Here is a 26,079-nt window from a genome sequence, read left to right on the forward strand (position 1 = left end):
GTGATGGTCATTTATTTTAAGCGAGCCACGCCACTTTTTGGTGTAAAAAAAATGGCAAGACCCTATTGTATGACTTTTTAAACACCTGTGCGACAATATTTTGTTTCAAAGGGTCCTTTTAGGCCTTCATTGCCACTGGGGAGTGGTGGGGTCCCGGCACCAGGACCTCAGCGCCAAGAAATGTACCATCTGGCACGCCTGCTTCCAGGCGTAAAAGAGGAGTGCTGGAGGCGCATCTAATTTAGGATGAGGAACAGTCCTAACACTTGGGGTTCATGCCCACAAACGTAAGGGCCCCGTGCCCGTGCTGGAGACGTTTTTCTCTCCAGGCGCACACAGAATGCATTAGATTTGCATAATGTATGATGGGAATCTAAGACTGGCGCAAAAAGCCAGTCTTAGTAAATGGCCTGCTATGAGTATCCTTTAGATGCTCTAATTTAAAGGGGTAAATATAAGCTAGTGGGGGATACCGCACCCACCGAACGCCCACCCTGGACTCAGCGTATCCATAGTGCAATTCTTTGATTAGTAGAAGGACACACCAGTGGGCACCCCTCTCATCTAGCAGTACATGTGGAGGGCAGTCCGCCTGAACTTCAAGCCGGGTCCAAAGCTCAATAGAAAGTGCTAAGATTTGCATAGTTTTATTAGGACATTTAATAGACGTCCTTATTACATTTGGTGCAAAGAACAGGAATGTAAAAATAGATAGAGAAATATTGTAGATAGATAGATAGAACTACCTGCACATGACAGATGGTCACACCAAACACTCCCCTCTGAACCCTACATGGATCACAATAATAAGACCCTATAAATAAATAAAAAATATTCCATTTTCTTGGCTATTCAGCAGGGACACATTGGGTCCGTCTTCTGCTAGGGGAAGGTCATGGTTAGCACAAAAAAGGTCTGATGTCAGCTAGAAGGACCCAGCAGTGAACTTCCATTGAACTCGCCTCGTCAGCCCTACAGCGTTAATGACTATTATTAATTACATTGATGTGGTAACACACTAGAGTATTAATCCGCAAGGGAAGGAGGTTACAGCATGCAAATAGGTCATCCATGGAGAAAAAAAATGAAATTGCTTTAGGACAGGAGACCATGGGTGTAGAGGTAGCAGTCACACCTGGGCCATTAGGGGCCTCAAAGTCCTCTGTACTACATAAGAAGACTGCTATATGTGCTGCACTGGGGCTCAGGAGCTTACAGTTACATCTTTGCAAAAGACAAAATAAGTTTTATTGTCTTCTGCTGGAATCTCCAGTAATCGGATGTATGAAGAATGTCAAGAAATGCAGCAGAGAAAGGACATGGAAGGTTGTCTGGAGACCAACTGAACTGAGGGTTTATTAAAGGGGCAGGACTTAAAGGGGTTATCCCATAGCTGATGTAAAAAATGAAAATCAGTATACAATCATATAGTACAGGACAATCTCTTTCTAACAAAGCTAGAACCAGCCCTGCACCTCACATGGGTCCAGAGATCTCCACATTCATTGCTCTGCTAGATTTATATCAAGCTGACAGCAAGGGGAGTGTCTTTTCTGCTGCAGGTCAAAGGGCGTGTCCATGCTCTCCCTATCACAGCTCAGGAGGCGTGTCCATGCTCTCCCTATCACAGCTCAGGAGGCGTGTCCATGCTCTCTCTATCACAGCTCAGGAGGCGTGTCCATGCTCGCCCTATCACAGCTCAGGAGGCGTGTCCATGCTCGCCCTATCACAGCTCAGGAGGCGTGTCCATGCTCTCCCTATCACAGCTCAGGAGGCGTGTCCATGCTCTCCCTATCACAGCTCAGGAGGCGTGTCCATGCTCTCCCTATCACAGCTCAGGAGGCGTGTCCATGCTCTCCCTATCACAGCTCAGGAGGCGTGTCCATGCTCTCCCTATCACAGCTCAGGAGGCGTGTCCATGCTCTCCCTATCACAGCTCAGGAGGCGTGTCCATGCTCTCTCTATCACAGCTCAGGAGGCGTGTCCATGCTCGCCCTATCACAGCTCAGGAGGCGTGTCCATGCTCTCCCTATCACAGCTCAGGAGGCGTGTCCATGCTCTCCCTATCACAGCTCAGGAGGCGTGTCCATGCTCTCCCTATCACAGCTCAGGTGGCAGTTAAAAGATGAAACTGAGCATGTGCGGCCATCTCAGTGAGCAGGACAAAGAAATAAGAAAAAGAACAAACAGCAGATGGCGCTATACAGATAGATTTTATTAAATAACTCAGTGGCTATGCAAAAATGACATGCAAATACAAAAGTATTCAGATCCAGGTGCTGGTTTGAAAAATGTATAATATTTTTTCTGGGACAACCCCTCTAAAACCAGAAGCTGTTCAAACACAACTATCTTTACTGACTCCCCCACAATCATGCATGCTCAACATGGCCAAATTGTCAGACACCCCTGACAGAAGATTACTATCTTCTATCCAGAGGATGGGGAATAACTTGATATTAGAGGAATACCCCTTTAAGTCGGTCGTACATATCAGCTCAAAGTCAGTCCAACCTGCAGACCCCAGTGGTTGGATCTCCACCAAGTGATCCAGAAGATAGGACGTCACTTACAGGAATACCCCACATAGGGCTAGAGACAAAAGACGAGACAAAGCACCCTACGCACTAACATCTTATTGCTTCTCACGCATTAGTACTGGAGGGGAAAACAAATAAGGTTCCTCCTGAAACCCGTGCAATATATTTATATGAAATAAGGTTGCACCATTATAGGAACCTTCATGGTGACTAATGAACGGATACCAGTCAGACCAGGCTCCGGCCCTCTTCTGTCATGTCCCATATCTGCAGCTTCTTCTCTAAATCGTGTACCGTAGTAAACCAGGGAGAGACTTAGGAAACATTTTAATTATTTACATAGAAGGAAATGGTTAATGGAGATGAAAGTTCAGGCTCAGGCGGAGGGGGACACGGTCAGGAGTCTGGTTACACGTTCCTAAAAGGCTCCTCTTCAGACCTGTCTCTCCTTATCACGCCATGCACATGCACACTTTTCTCAGCCAAGCATGCATGTCTTCCCAATAGTGAGAGGGCAGACACCTCTGTACAGACAGATTAGGCATGGTGACATCCATCATTCCTGGTCCAGATATCTGCTGTTGGATGAGGCCCTCATACACGTTAGGCCTCATGCACACAACCGTACGTGTTTTGCAGTCTGCAAAAGGCAGAAATGCAAAACATGGCTTCCAGCCGAGTGCATTTCGACATTTTTTTTCCCGAACTCCTGTAGAAATGTCCTATTCTTGTCGATTAGATCGTGTCAGACTGTGCAGAGACACCTCCCAAATGGTAACCCAAAGCTGCACCTTTAGGGCGGACTGCTGGCAAGTCGTTTGTCTATTTCTAGAAGGAATAATAGAGGAATGGCACAACAAAGACATATCAAAAGATGCTAAAGAATTGTTATTACATGGGGCATGCACATCGTTACTAAAACAGACATGTCGGGAGAGGAGACAGGTCTCTCCTGCCAAAAGATCATGTTACCAACACTTCTTCCATCTGACACACGTGTTCATCTCCGACAAACACACGCGTTGAATTAGAACCTTATTTCGAAGATAAGAGATCAGCGGCCGGTAAATCTATGCGGTGACGCTTATCTCAGGAAACAATTGATGCCGCCATAAAACTCAACCTATTGCTTTCCCTCTGTGTGCGCCAAGCCATGTGTTCCTATGTCCTGTGATTGTCGTCTCACACCTGCAACTTTTCTACTTAAAGGGGTTGTCCCACATAAATGTTCTGCCGTTTTCCCACCTGTGTCTGAGTCGTTCCTAATTGCATGTAGGGCTGCAGTAAACCAATATTTTAGTCATCGAGTATTCTATCGATTATTTTTTACGATTAATCGAGTAATCTAATAAGAAAAACCTTCTCTTAAAATAACGTATTCCTTTAGAAAAACTATATTTTTATTTCTTACAGTGGTATCGCAAATAATTGCACACACATAAGGCTTCTTTCACATTCTGTACCGTATCGGGTATAGCTGGACACTGCCGGCTGCTGCAGCGATGGACTGTAATGGGGTCCGGCCTTGTGACAGCATTCAAGCTGGGTTTTGTAAGGCCAAAAAAAAACAGCTTTGGAGGATACCCAGCATGTATGCCGCAACATGGCCAGATGACCCTGGACCATATTATAGTCAATGAGAGGATATACCGTAGCAGGTTGTGTCCGCTATACCCAAGACGGTATACTCCTGCAGGCTGTTCTTCTGTCAGAATCTAAGGCTATGCTGTGAACTCCGGCAGTCTGTTCTGGTGGAGGAGTTCACTGGCTGCCATGATGTCCCCCTTCCCCAGTGCCTCCATGCCATCCATGTCCCCCACTCCCCCAGATCAGCCCCTCCATGCCAAATCACAGGTGCCCCCATTAACCCCTACCCCCGCGCCAATAACTTTATACATACCAAATCACAGGTGCCCCATTAACCCTTCCCCCCCCGCCAATAACTTTATACATGCCATTGCCAAATCACAGGTGCCCCCATTAACCCCTGTCCACACACCCCCGCCAATAACTTTATACATGCCATTGCCAAATCACAGGTGCCCCCATTAACCCCTCTCCCCACCCGCCGATAACTTTATACATGCCATTGCCAAATCTCAGGTGCCCCCATTTCCCAACCCCCCCCGCGCCCGCTGCTTCTACCACCTTTATACTTACCTTTCCTGGCAGTGCGGCGTGCACTGGGACCTGACAGCGCGCTGACGATGTGTGAACGCAAGGCCCTGCAGCGCGGTGCCTCGTCGGGAGGCCACGGAGCGGTGAGTGAGAAGCTTCACTTTACTCAGGGAAACTGCATCGAGGATTTCGATTTCTGCCTCGATTTCATTGATTACGGTAATCATTTCAGCCCTAATTGCATGTAATTAAACATTTAGTATAGTCACTGATTTATACAATAAAATGTATCTGTATAGCGCCACCTGCTGTTTGTTCTTTTTCTTATTTCTCTGCCCACCTTACTGAGTTGGATGCACATGCCTTCCGAGCTGCGATAGGGAGAGCTGCAGCAGAAAGGACACGCTCCCTGGGCCGCCAGCTTGACATAAATCTAGCAGAACAATTGGAGCAGTGAATGTGGAGATCTCTGGACCCATGTGCAATACAGGGCTGGTTCTAGCTTTATTAGAAAGGTATTGTCATGGGCCATATGTCCGATTTTCCTTTTTTACATCAATCACGGCATAACCCCTTTAGTGTGCTCACAGTGCAGAGCACTCCTATAATATTAGCCTAATACTGCGTGCGGGGTACAGACGTGTGCTCCTCCGCATCTTGCACTCTGCTGCATCATCATTTCCCAGGTTAAAGTCTTTGAAATAAGACTCTGAGTGAATAAATAATGCACCCGACGCAGGATCGCCTTTCACCTGCTCCGGTCACATGACCTGCACAGGTAAAAGGGCGAAGTAACTGACAGGCGGCGGGGGCGTTCAAATAGAGGCGCCAATACTTTATCGGAACGGAGCGGCCTGGAGACTATAACACTGAAGGGGAGGATAGGAATGGTATAGAATCTGTAATAAGAGCAGCCAACAACTCTGTAATATACAGTAAAACAATAATAATAAAAATGACATGTAGATTTTAATGAATTCCACGTTAGACAATGCACACAATGCTGTCTAACAGTAGTGTCCTTCTTGCCCATAGCAACCAATCAGAGCACAGCTTTCATTTCTTAAATTGATCTGCAAGAATGAAAGCTGAGCTCTGACTGGTTGCCTGGTTGCTATGGGCAACTAAGTCATTTTTACTGTAAGGGGATGTTCACGCAGAGTTATTTGCCTGGGGAATTTTGGCGCGGACACCGTGCCAAAATTCCACTGGCGGCCACAAGATGTCTGACTCCCAGTTTTCAATGCGAGGAAGTGCTGAAGATAGCGGGGGCAGCAGTTTAAAGCTGCGAATGAGCCAAGAAGGGACATGTCATTTCTTGGCGCGGTGTGCGGACAGCCACCGCTTGAAGCCGCAGCCGCTGTCCCCTCGCGGCTTAACACCCATTTCTATGGGACTGCTGAAAATAGCTGAGCGCTGGCTCGGCTATATCCGTCAGCCCCATAAGTGAACGGAGCGGCGGCTGCGCTTGCGCGGTGCACTTCCCACTCATTTCAATGGGACTTCCGAAAATAGTCGAGCGCTGACTCGGCTATATCTGTCAGCCCCACAGAAGTGAATGGAGCGGCGGCACGGTGCACTTACCATTCATTTCAATGGGACTTCCGAAAATAGCTGACTCGGCTATATCCGTCAGCCCCATAGAAATGAATAGAGCGTGTGCTGTGCTTGCGCGGTGCACTTTAAATTCCTTTCAATGGGACTTCCGAAAATAGCTGAGCGTGCTGTTCGGCTATTTTGGCACTCCCATAGAAATGAATGGAGGGTGGGTGCGCCCTTCATTTTAAAGGTAGGTTAGGGTCCCACCTCCTAGCGACACTTTTCTCTGACTTCATGACAACTATTGGTTCGCTTACTTTGAGACAGATTTTTACGCCATAATTGTGGAGCAATTTTGGTGCAAACGGCACATTTTAGGATCCGCCCCTTTCTTCTAAGCCCCACCCCCATGTCAAGCACATTTGGGGGGGGGGGAATGTAGAAACCCTAGATGCGCCAAATTTTTTCACACCGTTTTTACTCAATAGAGAAGGTGGTGTCAAAACGCCTGAAAAAACACCAAGAGCTCTGTTGGGCAAAAAGACAAAAAATGCCACCCAATGAACAAAAACACCAGAAGCAAAAAAAATTTATGTGAATGAGCCCCACAAACAGGTCTTACGATTTACTAACTACAAGAAAACGGCCAGTGGCGACTGCTGTATGTGGTCGAGGCCTTCGCCTTCTATGTCAGTTGCTGTAATCTCGAGACGGACGAGCCCAGATTAAGGCGATGAAGGCACGGCAGGGGGTAAAGTCGCAGAATTACAGACCGGGGCACAGGAGGAGGGGAAAATCCAACTGGAGAAATGCCTCAAGTTCCTCCTGATCACCATGGAAGCAGTGTCAAGTGTCTTGGCAATTTATGATATTTCCTTAAAGGGATTTTACACTATTATGCATTATGTATATGATCCATGGGCTGATATAGAAGGTGATATCATATGGGGTAATGGAAAACTGCTTTAGTTGCCCATAGCAACCAATCAGATTCCACATTTCATTTTCCAAAGGAGCTCTGAAAAAAGAAAGGTGGAATCTGATTGGTTGCTAAAGTCAGTTTTCCTTTACACCAGTTTTGATAAATCTCCCCCAATCGTGTCCAAAAGTATTTGTCACACATTAGCCTTAAAGGGGTAGGACCTTTTCTACAGACCCCGCAGCATGGTCATGTGACGCATGGTTGACCGTCATTGCCGGCCACGGTCATGTGACCCAGCCTCAAACCGGGTGTTGACGTGGCAAAACCCAGCGACGAGAAACAGGTAAGTATGATTTCCAATCCTTAATGGGGTCTGTAGGTGACACCCTTTAAGGGTAGATTATCTGGGGTACAAGAAAAAAGGAGACGTAACTGTGATGGGACTATACCCCTACCGACTTAGAGCAGAGGTGGACATCCCATTCAGGTGAACCACTATCCCCCGTATATTTATTGAAGTCTACTTTTAGGCCAGTGGGAGGCGCTCTGATACTACGGCCTTCTAACACACTATGGGGCAGATTTCCTACGGCGTCTCACACACCAGCCATAGTAAAAACTGCTGCACTAAAATGTGGCCAATTTATTAAGAGCCACTGGTCTCTTAATAAATATGGCGCATCTTCTGGAAGTCCGCATGTCGGAACTGAAACCTATACGAATTATGAGCCGATTCTAGCGTCAGGCTATTGGAGGCCACACCCCCTTCTGACGCCACTTTTGAAAAAAAGGGTAAAAAGTATGGCATACCACAGTCTGGGACTTCTTTACACCACTTTCGCACTATAAAAGGACTGATAAGCCCGCCCCTTTTGCGTTTTGATTCTGCATTATTTTCAACATATGTTTGCTGTCAGTGAATGAAGACACTGCTATTTACGTTTAGAAGCAGTAATCCTGTATAGCGCTAGTCCTGGTCTCAGCTGAGAAGCGGATACAACTGGTATCCAGTCTAGACAATTCTTTATAAGGGCTGGTTCACACAGTGTTTTTTTGCTGGCGAAATTCCGGCATGGATGTCCACGCCAAAATTCCACCGCGGTTTCTGCCTCCCATTTATTTCAACGGGAGGTAGTGCTGAAGATCACGGAGCGGTGATTTAAGGGCCGTTTTTTTGCGGTCTGCAAATTGCCGATCCACAGAACACGGATGGCGCCCGTGTGCCTTTTGCAATTTCCAGAACGGAACAGGAGGCCTATTATAGAAATGCCTATTGTCCGCCAAACGGACAAGAATAGGACAGGACTCATTATTTTTGCGGGGCCACGGAACGGAGCAACGGATGCGGACAGCACACAGAGTGCTGTCCGCATCTTTTGCGGACCCATTGAAATGAATGGTTCCGTATACGGATCATATGCGGAACGCAGAAAACAGCCCGTATACAGAACGCAAAATATGTTCGCGTGAACGAGCCCTAAAGCTGCGGCCATGCCGAGAACGGACATGTTCCTTCTCGCCGCGGCCGCCACTCTTCAGCGCTGCCTACCACTGAAATGAAGAGGAGGCAGAAACCACACGGCTGCAGGCGAAATTTTGGCGTCGGAGACCGTGACAAAATTCCACCAGCAAAAAAAGCCATGTGAACAGGCGACTATAATGGGGATCTTGACAAACCGGAAGGCGACACTGATGCTGGAAAGCGAGCGGATCCCCATCGGATCCCACTGTAATCAATAGGGATTCAGTGAACTGCAGCATCATCCGGCATTTCCTCTGCCGGAACAGCCTGCCGGATTTCTGAATGCAGATGTGAACCCACAGTAAGAACACCCTGGAATCCAAACTGATACACTGTAACAAACCACCAGAAGGATTTGTGCAGCTGCTGATATTGTGGCAACCAAAAATTAGATTTAATTCGGTGAAAACAAGCCAAACCGGTTACTGTTGGTGGTGACCTGTGGCCTCCTACATAAGAGTGGAGGTCAGGATATGGGTAATTAGCGGGGAGGCTACAATGTACACATCCCTAATGAGCCGGAGACGTCCAGTATGTGAATGTGGTGTCGTGTGAATCCCAGAGGATGCAGCGGAGCCCCCCGCCGGGTGTCACTAGTCACTCCACAATCTGCACACACCACCTGTCCTCAGAAGCCACAAGTGGAGGAGGATCCTGGCCTTCACTCCAGGTCTCCCAAGAGAAAACAGGGCAGATTTCACACTGGGCAGATTTGTGACAGACGTTTTTACAACTGCCCCCCACGTGTCAATAGCACTGATCTGCAGAATGTGCTTGGATATTACCAATCTGCTTCCAGCTGTACTGGAAAGTTACAGAAACTTCTACAACAAACCTCCTGCTTGTTAATACACCCCTAATATGCTCTGTTCACACAGGGGGCAGAGAGCAGTAATGAGACCCTACAGAAGTGCATGGGGCCTCACTGAACTGTACTGGGTAGGATAGATAGATAGATAGATAGATAGATAGATAGATAGATAGATAGATAGATAGATAGATAGATAATTAATAGATAGATAGATAGATAGATAGATAGATAGATAGATAATTGATAGATAGATGATAGATAGATAATTGATTGATAGATAGATAATTGATAGATAGATAGATAGATAGATAGATAGATAGATAGATAGATAGATAGATAGATAGATGGATGATAGATAGATAGATAATTGATAGATAGATGATAGATAGATAATTGATTGATAGATAGATAATTGATAGATAGATAGATAGATAGATAGATAGATAGATAGATAGATAGATAGATGATTGATAGATAGATAATTGATAGATAGATAATTGATAGATAGATAGATAGATAGATAGATAGATAGATAGATAGATAGATAGATAGATAGATAGATAATTGATTGATAGATAGATGATAGATAGATGATTGATAGATAGATAGATAATTGATAGATAGATAGATAGATAGATAGATAGATAGATAGATAGATAGATAGATAGATAGATAGATAGATATTTTATTGGGTTTTTATGTGACAGACCAACACAAAGTAGCAAGAATGTGTGAAGTGAAAATAAAATGATACATGGTTTTCAAAATGTTTAATAAATAAGAATCTGAAAAGTGTGGCGTGTATTTGTATTCACCCCCCTGTACTCTGATAACCCTAAATAGAGTCCACCTATGTGTAAGTTATTCTCAGTAAAACGACAGCTGTTCTGTGAAGGCCTCAGAGGTTTGTTAGAGAACATTAGCGATCAAAAGAGCATCATTAAAACCAAGGAACACGGCAGACAGGTCAGGGATAAAGTTGTGGAGAAGTGTAAAGTAGGGTTAGGAAAGGTTAGGTTATAAAAAAAATGTCCCAAGCTCTGAACATCTCACGGAGCACTGTTCAATCCAACATCCGAAAATGAAAGGGGTATGGCACAACTGCAAACCTACCAAGACATGGCCGTCCACCTAAACGGACAGCCTAATTAGAGCACTAATTGGAGAAGCAGCCAAGAGGCCAATGGTCGCTGTGGAGGAGCCGCAGAGATCCACAGCTCAGGTGGGAGAATCTTTCCACAGGACAACTATTAGTCGTGTACTCCACAAATCTGCTATTTATGGAAGAGTGGCAAGGAGAAAGACAGTTTTGAAAAAGCAAGCCATAAGAAGTCCCATTTGCAGTTTTCTACAAGCCACGTAGGGGACAAAGCAAACATGTGGGAGAAGGTGCTCTGGTCAGATGAGACCAAAGATAAATTTTTTGGCCTAAATGCAAAATGCTATGTGTGGTGGAAAACTGACCCTGCACATCACCCTGAGCACACCCCCATGCCCACCGTGAAACATGGAGGTGGCGGCATCATGCTGCGGGGATGCTTTTCTTCAGCAGGGGCAGGGAAGCTGGTCAGAGTTAATAGAAAGATGGATGGAGCTAAATACAGGGCAATCCTGGAGGAAAACCTGGTAGAGGCTGTAAGGGCTCTTTCACACGAGCGGATGCCGTGCGTGGAATCCGCTGCGTGAATGAGAGCCAAGCCGCGTTCCGGACAGCAGAGACACGGGGCAGTAACATGATAGATAACGCTCCGTACCTCGCTGATCTTCTTACTACAAAATCACAGTGAGATAAAGTTGTCACCGTGATTTTGTAGTAAAAAGATCACAGAGAGGCACAGAGTATTATCAATCATGTTACTGCTCCGTGTCTCTGCTGTCCGGAACGCGGCTTGGCTCTCATTCACGCAGCGGATTCCACGCACGGGATCCGCTCATGTGAAAGAGCCCTAAGACTTGAGACCTTCCAGAAGGACAACGACCCTCAACATCCAGCCAGAGCTACAATGGAATGGTTTAGATCGAAGCATATTCACGAGTTAGAACGGCCCAGTCACAGTCCGGACCTAAATCCCATTGAGAATCTGTGGCAAGACGTGAAAATTGCCGTTCACAGACGCTCTCCATCCAATCCGAACGCGAGCAAAGAAGACTGGGCGACAATGTCAGGTGTGATGTCACTATAGTGATGTCACTGCGCAGCAGTGTCTGCCTCTACAGTCCCTCAGCACGTCTCATTCAGATCTATGGGATACTGGAAGAAACTTCTTCAACAAATCTGCTGCGTGTGAATTCACCCTTAAAGCAGCCATTCCCCAACGTTCCCAGAAAGTGTGTCAGAATAAAGTGCACAGGTCTGAGGAGTGTAAGCTCTTAGGACAAAGCCCTCCTCCTGAGAATTCTAACTGATCGTATCTGATCAATCTCGTCTCTAGTACTACAACCCCCAGCATGTCCTGCCAAACTAGAGAAATCAAAGAATGCTAGGAGGTGTATCCTCACAACAGCTGGAGCAGACTGGGGGTTGTAGTGTGAGGGCATCTGGGGCGAATGTGATGCCTGCTGAGAGCTGTAGGTTTTACATCTGTAGGTTTCCCAAAACTACAACTCCTAGCATGCTGTAGATAGCCAATCATGGGAGACTGTATAGAGGGGCTGCAGTCCTGGTCACATGACGGTGGTCCCTGTATAGAGGGGGTACAGTCCTGGTCACATGACGGTGGTCCCTGTATAGAGGGGGTACAGTGCTGATCACATGACGGTGGTCCCTGTATAGAGGGGGTACAGTGCTGATCACATGACGGTGGTCCCTGTATAGAGGGGGTACAGTGCTGATCACATGACGGTGGTCCCTGTATAGAGGGGGTACAGTGCTGATCACATGACGGTGGTCCCTGTATAGAGGGGGTACAGTGCTGATCACATGACGGTGGTCCCTGTATAGGGGGGTACAGTGCTGATCATATGACGGTGGTCCCTGTATAGAGGGGGTACAGTCCTGGTCACATGACGGTGGTCCCTGTATAGAGGGGGTACAGTCCTGATCACATGACGGTGGTCCCTGTATAGAGGGGGTACAGTCCTGATCACATGACGGTGGTCCCTGTATAGGGGGGGTACAGTGCTGATCACATGACGGTGGTCCCTGTATAGGGGGGAACAGTCCTGGTCACATGACGGTGGTCCCTGTATAGGGGGGAACAGTCCTGGTCACATGACGGTGGTCCCTGTATAGGGGGGAACAGTCCTGGTCACATGACGGTGGTCCCTGTATAGAGGAGGGGGGGGGGTACAGTCCTGGTCACATGAGAGGGGTGCAGCCCCCTGCTTTGCTGTAGCATTTCAGTGCAGCACAGGGGTGGGCCAGGCCCTATGACAAGTAGTAGGGGGGCTCTGCACACACAATAGACCCTGTGGCCCCCGGCACAGCGCCCCCCGCTGTCACCCCACCAGCACGCGCACCGCCCTTACCCGGCTCATCTCCCGGACTCTGCCCGCACAGTCTCTGCCATTTCAAAACTTCTCTCCCTCCGACACCGAGAACTTTTCCTCCCGCTGCTGACAATAGCCGCGGCCGCCTCCCCCTCCTCCTCCCCCGGGCCCGGCCGCAGCCTATCCCCTCCCCGCTCCGCCCGCCCGCCCCCGGTCTCCATGGAGATGCTTGTGTTGATACGAATGCTGCGCGCTGATTGGTGCGGCCTGTTTACCGGTGGAGTGTCACTCAGTGCAGCGGCCAGTCCTGCCATCTGCCCCTCTCCTCCTCCAGCCTCACATCATCACACTTCACCGAAGCTTTCATGTTTTTTTCAAGTGTTTGATATTTTCTTCATTTTTTTATATTTTATTTTCATTGTGACATTATACATTTCCCTAAAAAGTATATTTTAAAGTTACTTTAGAATTGTGTTTTATGTGTTTATTCTGTTTTTGCTTCATTTTCAGCCGCTGTTCACACTAGCGTTTGTCTCTATTTTATTCAATCATTTATCATCTTATTCTGTTCACTGAAGGCAATCAGTGGTAGGTTAGGACTAATATTCGATCTTGCCCAGTATGGTACCTTATCTTGGTGCTCGCTCCATAGGGTGTAAATAACAGTGTGTATATAATATGCTGCACCGTGTACTAGGAAGCAGTGCCACACAATACCGCCATACAGTGCACATATAATAATATACTGAAGCAGTGCCACACAATACCGCCATACAGTGCACATATAATAATATACTGAAGCAGTGCCACACAATACCGCCATACAGTGCACATATAATAATATACTGAAGCAGTGCCACACAATACCGCCATACAGTGCCCAGCCTAACAATTTTACCCATCCCATTACAGACAATGGGATCTATTCAAATCCATCATGCCTCTCTTTCAGAAACAAACTAAAACCACCAAGTAATATTTTGTTGTATATGGTTATATAGTATAGTATACAGTATTATTTACTTGTATATGGCTATGTAGTATAAAGTATTATTTAGTAGTATATGGCGGTATAGTATAGCATATTATTTAGTAGTATATGGCTATATAGTATAGCATATTATTTAGTTGTATATGGCGGTATAGTATAGCATTTTATTTAGTAGTATATGGCGGTATAGTATAGCATTTTATTTAGTAGTACCAGTATATGGTGGTATATTATACAATATCATGTAGCAGTACATGGCTGTATAGTATAGGGTGCTATTTAGTAGTATATGGTGGTGTGATATACAGTATTATCTAGTAGCATATGGCAGTATCGTATGCAGTATTATTTAGTAGTATATGGCTATATAGTATACAGTGTTATTTAGTAGTATACGGCGGTATGGTAAACAATATTATTTAGTAGTATTTGTACAGTATATCATATTATTTAATAGTATATGATGCTATAGTATACAGTATTATTTAGTAGTATATGTCGGTATAGTATACAGTATTATTTAGTAGTATATGGCTGTATAGTGGGCAATATTATTTAGTAGTATATGGCGGTATAGTATACAGTATTATTTAGTAGTATATGGCGGTATAGTATACAGTGTTATTTAGTATTATATGGCGGTATAGTATACAGTGTTATTTAGTAGTATATGGCTGTATAGTATGCAATATTATTTAGTAGTATATGGCGGTATAGTATACAGTCTTATTTAGTAGTATATGGCGGTATAGTATACAGTATTATTTAGTAGTATATGGCGGTATATTATACAGTGTTATTTAGTAGTATATGGCTGTATAGTATATCATATTATTTAGTAGTATATGGCTGTATAGTATACAGTATTATTTAATAGTAGTATATGGCTATATAGTATACAGTGTTATTTAGTAGTATACGGCGGTATGGTAAACAGTATTATATAATAGTATTTGTACAGTATATCATATTATTTAGTAGTATACGGCGGTATGGTAAACAGTATTATATAATAGTATTTGTACAGTATATCATATTATTTAGTAGTATATGGCTGTATAGTATACAGTATTATTTAGTAGTATATGTTGGTATAGTATACAGTGTTATTTAGTAGTATATGATGGTATAGTATACAGTATTATTTAGTAGTATATGATGGTATAGTATACAGTATTATTTAGTAGTATACGGTGGTATGGTAAACAGTATTATATAGTAGTATTTGTACAGTATATCATATTATTTAGTAGTATATGGCAGTATAGTATACAATATTACTTAGTAGTATATGGCTGTATAGTATACAATATTACTTAGTAGTATATGGCAGTATAGTATACAATATTACTTAGTAGTATATGGCTGTATAGTATACAGTATTATTTAGTAGTATATGGCAGTATAGTATACAATATTACTTAGTAGTATATGGCAGTATAGTATACAATATTACTTAGTAGTATATGGCAGTATAGTATACAATATTACTTAGTAGTATATGGCTGTATACTTTACAATATTACTTAGTAGTATATGGCAGTATAGTATACAATATTACTTAGTAGTATATGGCTTTATAGTATACAATATTACTTAGTAGTATATGGCTGTATAGTATACAATATTACTTAGTAGTATATGGCAGTATAGTATACAATATTACTTAGTAGTATATGGCAGTATAGTATACAATATTACTTAGTAGTATATGGCTGTATAGTATACAATATTACTTAGTAGTATATGGCTGTATAGTATACAATATTACTTAGTAGTATATGGCAGTATAGTATACAATATTACTTAGTAGTATATGGCTGTATAGTATACAACATTACTTAGTAGTATATGGCTGTATAGTTTACAATATTACTTAGTGGTATATGGCAGTATAGTATACAATATTACTTAGTAGTATATGGCAGTATAGTATACAATATTACTTAGTAGTATATGGCAGTATAGTATACAATATTACTTAGTAGTATATGGCAGTATAGTATACAATATTACTTAGTAGTATATGGCTGTATAGTATACAACATTACTTAGTAGTATATGGCGGTATAGTATACAATATTACTTAGTGGTATATGGCAGTATAGTATACAATATTACTTAGTAGTATATGGCTTTATAGTATACAACATTACTTAGTAGTATATGGCTGTATAGTTTACAATATTACTTAGTGGTATATGGCAGTATAGTATACAATATTACTTAGTAGTATATGGCAGTATAGTATACAATATTACTTAGTAGTATATGGCAGTATAGTATACAATATTACTTAGTAGTATATGGCAGTATAGTATACAATATTACTTAGTAGTATATGGCTGTATAGTATACAACATTACTTAGTAGTATATGGCGGTATAGTATACAATATTACTTAGTGGTATATGGCAGTATAGTATACAATATTACTTAGTAGTATATGGCTTTATAGTATACAACATTACTTAGTATATGGCTGTATAGTATACAATATTATTTAGTAGTATATGGCAGTATAGTATACAGTGCATTATTATTTAGTAGTATTGGGCTCTACAGTATACAGTATTTTTCATAGTATATGGCTGTATAGTATACAATATTATTTAGCAATACATGGTGGTATAGTATAGCGTATTATTTCGAGTATATAGTATTAATATAAGGTTGTATATTATGCAGTATTATTTAGTGTATGGCTGTACTGCATACAGGGTTATTTGGTAGTATATAGCAGTATACTGCTCCTTGCTGACAGACATCTGTTTGTTGTGGGCTCGGTGAGTATGTCCTGTGTGGAGGAGCAGATCAGGAGCATTATATAGCATGAGGGGCACATCAGGGGCATCGTGCGGTGTTAGGGCACATAAGGTGGCATTATACTATATGAAGCCACATAAGGCATTATAAATATTGGGGGCATTACAGGTGGTATTATAAATACTGGGGGCAATATAACTAATGAGGGCACCACTACTAAGGAGGGCACTATGGGAGACAATTAGATATACAGTTCAGAAGACAGTATCACATATGATAGGATTAGATACAACAGCTCAGCAGACAGTATCACACATGATAGGATTAGATACAACAGCTCAGCAGACAGTATCACACATGATAGGATTAGATACAACAGCTCAGCAGACAGTATCACACATGATAGGATTAGATACAACAGCTCAGCAGACAGTATCACATATTAGGGATCGACCGATATTGATTTTTTAGGGCCGATACCGATAATTTGTGAACTTTCAGGCCGATAGCCGATAATTTATACCGATATTCTGGGAATTTTCATTTTTGAGAAAAAAAAAAATTCCTACACAAATCTGCTGAAAATTAATATGTTTATTGTTAATGTGTATTTTTTTTGTTTATTGTTAATGTGTATTTTTTTATTTTATTTATTTTTAAATCTTTTTCATTTATACTTAATATTTTTGTGTTTGTTTTTTTTACTAACTTTTATCCCCCTTAGGGACTAGAGCCCTTGTCCTATTCCCCCTGATAGAGCTCTATCAGGGTGAATAGGATCTCACACTGTCCCTGCTGCTCTGTGCTTTGTGCACACAGCAGCATGGAGCTTACCATGGCAGCCAGGGCTTCAATAGCGTCCTGGCTGCCATGGTAACCGATCGGAGCCCCAGGATTACACAGCTGGGGCTCCGATCGGAGGAGCAGGGGAGAGGGGATCCTGTGGCCACTGCCACCAATGAGTAATACTGGGGGGGGGGGGCCCACTGCGCCACCAATGTTTTTACTATTGGGATTGGGATGGGGGGCGCACTGCGCCACCAATGATTAATACTGGGGGGCTTGGGGGGGGGGGGGCACTGCGCCACCAATGAAGATAAGTCTCTTAATCATCCATATACAGGAGGCGGGAGCTGGCTGCAGAATCACATAGCCGGCTCCCGACCTCTATGAGCGGTAGCTGCGATCCGCGGAACCTGAGGAGTTAACTACCGCGGACCGCAGCTATCGCTCAGAGGTCGGGAGCCGGCTATGTGATTCTGCAGCCAGCTCCCGCCTCCTGTATATGAATGAATGAAAGGCTTATCTTCATTGGTGGAGCGGTGGCCACAGCCCCTCCCCTCCTCTTGTCTTCTCTCCTCTCATTGGCGGCAGCGGCAGCAGCAGCACAGGGGGAGGAGACACTGCTTCCTTCTCCCCTGTGCTGCGGAGGGAACACGGAGAGCGCTGAGAGCAGCGCGTTCTGTGTTCCCAATACATTTTATCTGTATATCGGCAAAATAGATGCCGATACCGATAACGTTCAAAATCCTGAATATCGGCCGATAATATCGGCCAAACCGATAATCGGTCGATCCCTATCACATATGATAGGATTAGATACAACAGCTCAGCAGACAGTATCACACATGATGGGATTAGGTACACAGCGCACCTGCTTGGCAATTTTTGGAAGTCCCATAGCAGTGAATTGAGAGGACACTGTGCATGGACGGGTGCTCTCTGTTCATTTCAGAGCCAGTCCCTGAGGTGGGACCCACACCTAGCGGTATGCCATAAATGTCCCAGATGGGAATATCCCTTTAATACATTTCCTCTTTGGAGTTCACTGGTTAGCCATCCTTCAAGGCTTTAGCACGTGGCACAGGAGAAATGGCGCAATTTAATATATAAGGGGGAAAAAAACAACACTTTTTTTTTTTTTTTTTAAAGAAAGACAGACAAAAACCTTTATTCTAAAATGTTCTTGGATTTCCGTGGCTCTGGCCCTTTATGGGAGGTGGAGGCACTAATGGGGGCATTAGTAATTATGGTGGCACTAATGGGGGCATTACTATTATTGGGGGCCTCTAATGGGGGCTTTACTATTTGTGGGGCACTAATGGGGACATTAATATTATGGGGGGCTCTATTATTAATTCTGGGTGGTGCTAATGGAGGCATTACTATTACTGGGGACACTAAAACTAATTTTGTAATAAATAAAGGGTTTTGTGTGTTCCCTTAAAAAAAAAAAAAAGACCGTTGTGGTTTTCGTCCTTACATATTAAATTGCGCCATTTCTCCTGCCCCCCTGTGTTCTATAGGTATCAGGTCTGTACTGAACAGGTACAGGTCTGAACCCTGTAAGGCTAGTTTCACACTAGCGGCAAGGAACTCCGGCAGACTGTTCCGGTGGGTGAACAGCCTGTCGGATCCGTGCTGTCGCTAGTGCACGCGGACTATCGCATCAGCACGGCAAACATGCCAAAAGGAGGCCGGAATAAAACTACGACATGTCAATGGGGCCGGAGCGGTAGTCCGGGGGCACGCGTGCACTAGCGGCAGCACAGATCCGACAGGCTGTTCACCCGCCGGAACAGCCTGCCGGAGTTCCTTGCCGCAAGTGTGAAAGTACCTTAACTAGAGATGAGCGAATTTCATATTTTGAAATATGTTCAAACTTCGTTTATACTGGTAAAAGGTGAATTGCGTTATGGATTCCATTACCACGGACCATAACGCAATTCTATGACAGAATGCATAACGGAATGCCTTTAGAGGCATTCCGTTATTCATTCCGTCGTAATAGAAGTCTATGGGCTGCAAAACGGATCCGTTCCGTTTCCATTATACAAGGGAGTCCTCTCCTGCATAACGGAAACCGGATGGATCCGTTTTGCAACCCATAGACTGCTTCTATATTGACGGAATGAATAACGGAATGCCTCTAAAAGCATTCCGTTATGCATTCCGTCAAAGAATTGCGTTATGGTCTGTGGTAACGGAATCCATAACGCAATTCACCTTTTACCAGTAAAATGAAAATTCGCTCGTCTCTACCTGTAACCAATGAACTCCAGAGGAAATGTATTAAAGGGATATTCCCATCTGGGACATTTATGGTATACCGCTAGGATATGCCGTAAATAGCTGCTGGTCCCACGCCCTGAAGTTAATGGAGAGCACCCCGCACATGTACTGTACTGTGTCCTCTCCATTCACTGCTTTGGGACTTCCAAAAAGTGCCAAGCAGGTGAGCTGTGGATCTAATCCCATCATGTGTGATACTGTCTGCTGAGCTGTGTATCTAATCATCCCCCAGAGTGCCCTCCTTAGTCATGGCGCCCCCATTAGTTGTATTGCCCCTTGTTGTGCCCCCAGTATTTATAATGCTCCCTGTAGTGCCCTGATATTTATAATGCCACATGTAGTGCACCCCAATGGTAATTCTGTCTCTTGTTGTACCCCTAGTATTGATGGCTACCTGTAGTGTCCCCAATAGTTATAAGCCCCCAGTAGTACCCCTAGTATTTATTTTGCTCCATTAGTTCTCTGTGGTTGCTGCCCCGCGGAAGAAGCTCACGGTAATGAATCGGATTGTGTAAAACTGCATTAGGAGGTGGCCAGGAGAGCCCAGCGTGATGATGATCCTGGCCCACCTCCTTCTGCCCATGAATCAGACGCTCAGGGGCTTAGAAAAGGTTGGGCCCACAGCAAATTTTTGAATGGGACTCTCTCCCAAGCTACTTCCCTTCAGCGTTCCCTTCCACTGCTAGTCAAGACTGCCCACATTTGCCCAAAAAAAAAAACACCCACTCAGTAGTTATGCCTTCTTTGTCAATCATCATGGTAGTGCTCCCCCTTAATGCCCTCACACAGTAGCAGGGCAGTTTGTAGGCAATATGTACAGTATTGCATTGTACAGTATGAGGGGCAAAAGCAGGGGGCATCATACTATATAGGGGGCACATAAGGGGGCATTATGCTGTGTGGAGGGAACATAATGATGGGCACCGTACTGTGTGGTGGCACATAAGCTGGCATTATACTGTGTGGTGGCACATAAACTGGCATTATACTGTGTGGTGGCACATAAGGGGGCATTATGCTGTGTGGAGGGAACATAATGATGGGCACCATACTGTGTGGAGGGAACATAATGATGGGCACTATACTGTGTGGAGGGAACATAAGCTGGCATTATACTGTGTGGAGGCACATAAGGGGGCATTATGCTGTGTGGAGGGAACATAATGATGGGCACGATACTGTGTGGTGGCACATAAGCTGGCATTATACTGTGTGGTGGCACATAAACTGGCATTATACTGTGTGGTGGCACATAAGGGGGCATTATGCTGTGTGGAGGGAACATAATGATGGGCACCATACTGTGTGGAGGGAACATAATGATGGGCACTATACTGTGTGGAGGGAACATAAGCTGGCATTATACTGTGTGGAGGGCACATAAGGGGGCATTATATTGTGTGGTGGCACATAAGGGGCATTATACTGTGTGGAGGAAACATAATGATGGGCTCCATAGTGTGTGGAGGGCACATAAGCTGGCATTATACTGTGTGGAGGGCACATAAGGGAGCATTATACTGTGTGGTTGCACATAAGGGGCATTATACTGTGTGGAGGAAACATAATGATGGGTACCATACTGTGTGGAGGGCACATAAGGGGCATTATACTGTGTGGAGGGAACATAATGATGGGCACCATACTGTGTGGAGGGCACATAATGGGCACCATACTGTGTGGAGGGCACATAAGGGGGAATTATACTGTGTAGAGGGCACATAATGGGCACCATACTGTGTGGAGGGCACATAAGGGGGAATTATACTGTGTGGAGGGAACATAATGATGGGCACCATACTGTGTGGAGGGCACATAATGGGCACCATACTGTGTGGAGGGCACATAAGGGGGAATTATACTGTGTGGAGGGCACATAAGGGAGCATTCTACTGTGTGGTGGCACATAAGGGGCATTATACTGTGTGGAGGAAACATAATGATGGGTACCATACTGTGTGGAGGGCACATAAGGGGCATTATACTGTGTGGAGGGAACATAATGATGGGCACCATACTGTGTGGAGGGCACATAATGGGCACCATACTGTGTGGAGGGCACATAAGGGGGAATTATACTGTGTAGAGGGCACATAATGGGCACCATACTGTGTGGAGGGCACATAAGTGGGAATTATACTGTGTGGAGGGCACATAATGGGCACCATACTGTGTGGAGGGCACATAAGGGGGCACCTCTGGGACCCCCCTCTACCTCCATAACAGGGCCCCGCTGTGGGAATGGAAAGGTATGCATGGCTCTATCCATTCACTTCAATAGTACTTCCAAAAACAGCTAAGTGTGAATTCTCCATTCATGGCTGGGCACAAAGGGCTCCTGTTCTGGCGATTGGAGCGGGTCCCAGAGACGGGATTTGGCCGATTGGACATTTATGGCAAATACTGGGGATATGGGTCAGTGCATGGCTTTTGAGTAATTTGCAGGGGGACAGGCTATTTGTAAGGATGGACTGAAAATCGCTGCCCCCGTAATAACTAATCTGACGGATTGTGGCCTACACTTTTCTACGCTGACTGGCCCTTTAAAAATACTGTGACCTGTACTCTTCTTCTGCCATCACAGTGAAAGTAATAGACACTGAGGAGAGAGTGACTGCAGAGACGTGTCAAGGGGCAGGTCGTCTACAGTTACTACAGGGACGACCTCTTATTGTCTCTACTACGGATGACTTGAGACCTTTTAGTTTTTTTGTTGTTTTGTAGCCGGTAAGACAAGTACATGTTAAGTAAACTGTCTTTGCTGCTCATAGCAACCAATCATAGCACGGCTTTCATCTTTCATTCCTCTATTGAAAAAGAAAAGCTGTGCTGTGATTGGCTAATATAGGGAAAAACAGCCATCACTATAATAACAAGTGACACTAAATGCAAGGTGGTCGGAACTACGGAGACGACCAAGCAGGGTGCGCTACGCTGTTTCGGAAGCTCCCTTATAAGTGAATGTGAGCTAGGCTCCGACCCACATCTCACAGAAACATAACTCGCTGCGCTACGTTATTTCCATAACTCCAGTTTGCACGGTTGTTTCTAACCTCTAATTGCCATCTCCAAGCCTGAGGGGATCGAAGAGGGACAATCCCAAGATGGTCACCACCTGCTCTTTGTTCTTTTCCTTATCTCTTGTCCACCTCACTGAGTTGGTCGCACGTGCTTAGTTTAAAGGGGTTGTCTCAAATGACATTTATCTTGTAGAGAAAGCTAATGCAAGGCACTTACTAATGTATTTTGATTCTCCATATTGCCTCCTGTACTGGCTGGATTCATTGTTCCGTCACATTATCCACTGCTCGTGTCCATGGTTACGACCACCCTGCATTCCATCATTGGTGGACGTGCTTGCACACTATAGGAAAAAGCGCCGGCCTTCGCATACTCATGGCCACCAGAGAGACCAGAGATTGCAGGGTGGTCAGAACCATGGAAACGTGCAGTGTATAATGTGATGGAAAAATGAATCCAGCCAGTAAAGGAGGCAATATGGAGAATCACAATACATTAGTAACCTCCCAGCACTGACAGGTCACATAGCATTATATTGATTCATGATGCTATGTAACAATGAAAATCCGCACCGTAGGTCATGTACATTGTATTCTATGAGAATTTAAAATTCTCAATGGACACGATGCAGATTTTTTCCACGCGGATTTTGACCTGCAAATCAGTCAATTTATTTTATTTTTCCTGACCGGATTTTCTTCATTCACTTACTAAAATCCGCATGTGGAAAATCTGCACCGAATCCGCACGCAAATCCGCACCAATTGATGCGGATTGACCACACAGATTTGCCTGCGAACACCTGCAGATTTCAGTGCGGTTTTCTCCGCACGTGAATCCTGAGGGTGTGCATGTACCCTTACAGTTCTGAACAGCATAATGTCAGTGTTATCCATTATATTCCAGACCTCTAAGGGTTACATAGCATTATAAATCAATATAAAGCTATGCGACCCCGTCAGTGCTGGGAGGTCAGGACGGGACCTGCTGCATACTCACCCTAAGAGGTTTTTTTTGTTACAAATTCTCATATTCCACTAACTTGTGACAAAAATTAAAATCTTACATGAACTCACCATACCCCTCACAGAATCCAAATGCGTAAAAATGCCCTGTGAAATCCTAAAGGTACTCATTGGAATTTGGGCCCCTTTGCGCATCTTGGCTGCAAAAAAGTGTCACACATGTGATATCGCCGTACTCAGAAGAAGTTGGGCAATGTGTTTTGGGGTGTATTTTTACTTTGTATAAAAAAAATGTAAAAATGGTCATTTGTGGGGTGTTTGTACTGTCTGGGCATTGTAGAACCTCAGGAAACATGACAGGTGCTCAGAAAGTCAAAGTGCGTAAATAAATTTTTTTGCACCATAGTTTGTAAACGCTATAACTTTTACCCAAACCAATAAATATACACTTATTGCATTTTTTTTTTATCAGACATGTAGAACAATAAATTTAGAGAAAAATTTATATAGAAATGTAGTTTTATTTGAAAAATTTTACAACAGAAAGTGAAAAATGTCTTTTTTTGCAAAAATTTCGGTCAATTTTGATTAATATAAAAAAAAAGTAAAAATGTCAGCAGCAATGAAAGCTCTATTAGTGAGAAGGATGTAGATGTGACGTCATCGGCGCAGGCGCATTGAGGATGAAGCGGCCGAGTGAGTGGCCGCCTCTCAGTGCGCCTGCGCCGATTGAAGATAGGTACGGCCGCGGCGCAGGCGCCAGATATTGAATGAAAACAGGCAGGGCCAGCGGAGAAAGATCCCGTCCGCTGGCCCTGTCAATCAACAAGCAGAGGGGGCGTCATTACCATCGGAGGATGCGGCTGCTACCAGCAAGTAGCCGCCCTACTTGCTGGTAGCAAGGTAATTTACATATTATAAAAATAGGGTTTTAGCAAATTCTACTGAACCAAAATTCTTATTTTACTTATGTATGGATAAATCGCAGTGTAGGGGTTATTATTAAGCAAAAAAAAAAAAAAACGGTTTAGTGGGGTGACAGAAGCCCTTTAACCACCTCAGCCCCCAGTGCTTAAACACCCTGAAAGACCAGGCCACTTTTTACACTTCTGACCTACACTACTTTCACCATTTATTGCTCGGTCATGCAACTTACCACCCAAATGAATTTTACCTCCTTTTCTTCTCACTAATAGAGCTTTCATTTGGTGGTATTTCATTGCTGCTGACATTTTTACTTTTTTTGTTATTAATCGAAATTTAACGATTTTTTTGCAAAAAAATGACATTTTTCACTTTCAGTTGTAAAATTTTGCAAAAAAAAACGACATCCATATAGAAATTTTGCTCTAAATTTATAGTTCTACATGTCTTTGATAAAAAAAAAATGTTTGGGTAAAAAAAAAATGGTTTGGGTAAAAGTTATAGCGTTTACAAACTATGGTACAAAAATGTGAATTTCCGCTTTTTGAAGCAGCTCTGACTTTCTGAGCACCTGTCATGTTTCCTGAGGTTCTACAATGGCCAGACAGTACAAACACCCCACAAATGACCCCATTTCGGAAAGTACACACCCTAAGGTATTCGCTGATGGGCATAGTGAGTTCATAGAACTTTTTATTTTTTGTCACAAGTTGGCGGAAAATTATGATTTTTTTTTTTTTTTTTTTTTTCTTACAAAGTCTCATATTCCACTAACTTGTGACAAAAAATAAAAAGTTCTATGAACTCACTATGCCCATCAGCGAATACCTTGGGGTCTCTTCTTTCCAAAATGGGGTCACTTGTGGGGTAGTTATACTGCCCTGGCATTCTAGGGGCCCAAATGTGTGGTAAGGAGTTTGAAATCAAATTCTGTAAAAAATGACCAGTGAAATCCGAAAGGTGCTCTTTGGAATATGGGCCCCTTTGCCCACCTAGGCTGCAAAAAAGTGTCACACATCTGGTATCTCCGTACTCAGGAGAAGGTGGGGAATGTGTTTTGGGGTGTCATTTTATATATACCCATGCTGGGTGAGAGAAATATCTTGGCAAAAGACAACTTTTCCCATTTTTTTATACAAAGTTGTCATTTGACCAAGATATTTATCTCACCCAGCATGGGTATATGTAAAAAGACACCCCAAAACACATTCCTCAACTTCTCCTGAGTACGGGGATACCAGATGTGTGACACTTTTTTGCAGCCTAGGTGGGCAAAGGGGCCCATATTCCAAAGAGCACCTTTCGGATTTCACTCCTCATTTTTTCCTGAATTTGATTTCAAACTCCTTACCACACATTTGGGCCCCTAGAATACCAGGGCAGTATAACTACCCCACAAGTGACCCCATTTTGGAAAGAAGACACCCAAGGTATTCCGTGAGGGGCATGGCGAGTTCCT

General features: G+C 44.0%; 1 protein-coding gene across 1 annotated transcript in view; it reads right to left on the bottom strand.

Moving 5' to 3' along the window:
• RGS12 (regulator of G protein signaling 12) overlaps positions 1–13,043 on the bottom strand; it is a 146,193-nt gene extending 133,150 nt beyond the window's left edge. The window contains exon 1 of the mRNA XM_040419172.1: positions 12,921–13,043. The gene's annotated coding sequence lies outside the window, so the exon portion shown is untranslated. The remainder of the gene's footprint in view (positions 1–12,920) is intronic.
• Between the last annotated feature and the right edge of the window lie 13,036 nt (positions 13,044–26,079).

The sequence above is a fragment of the Bufo bufo genome, chromosome 2, assembly GCF_905171765.1.
Source record: "Bufo bufo chromosome 2, aBufBuf1.1, whole genome shotgun sequence".
NCBI lineage: Eukaryota > Metazoa > Chordata > Amphibia > Anura > Bufonidae > Bufo > Bufo bufo.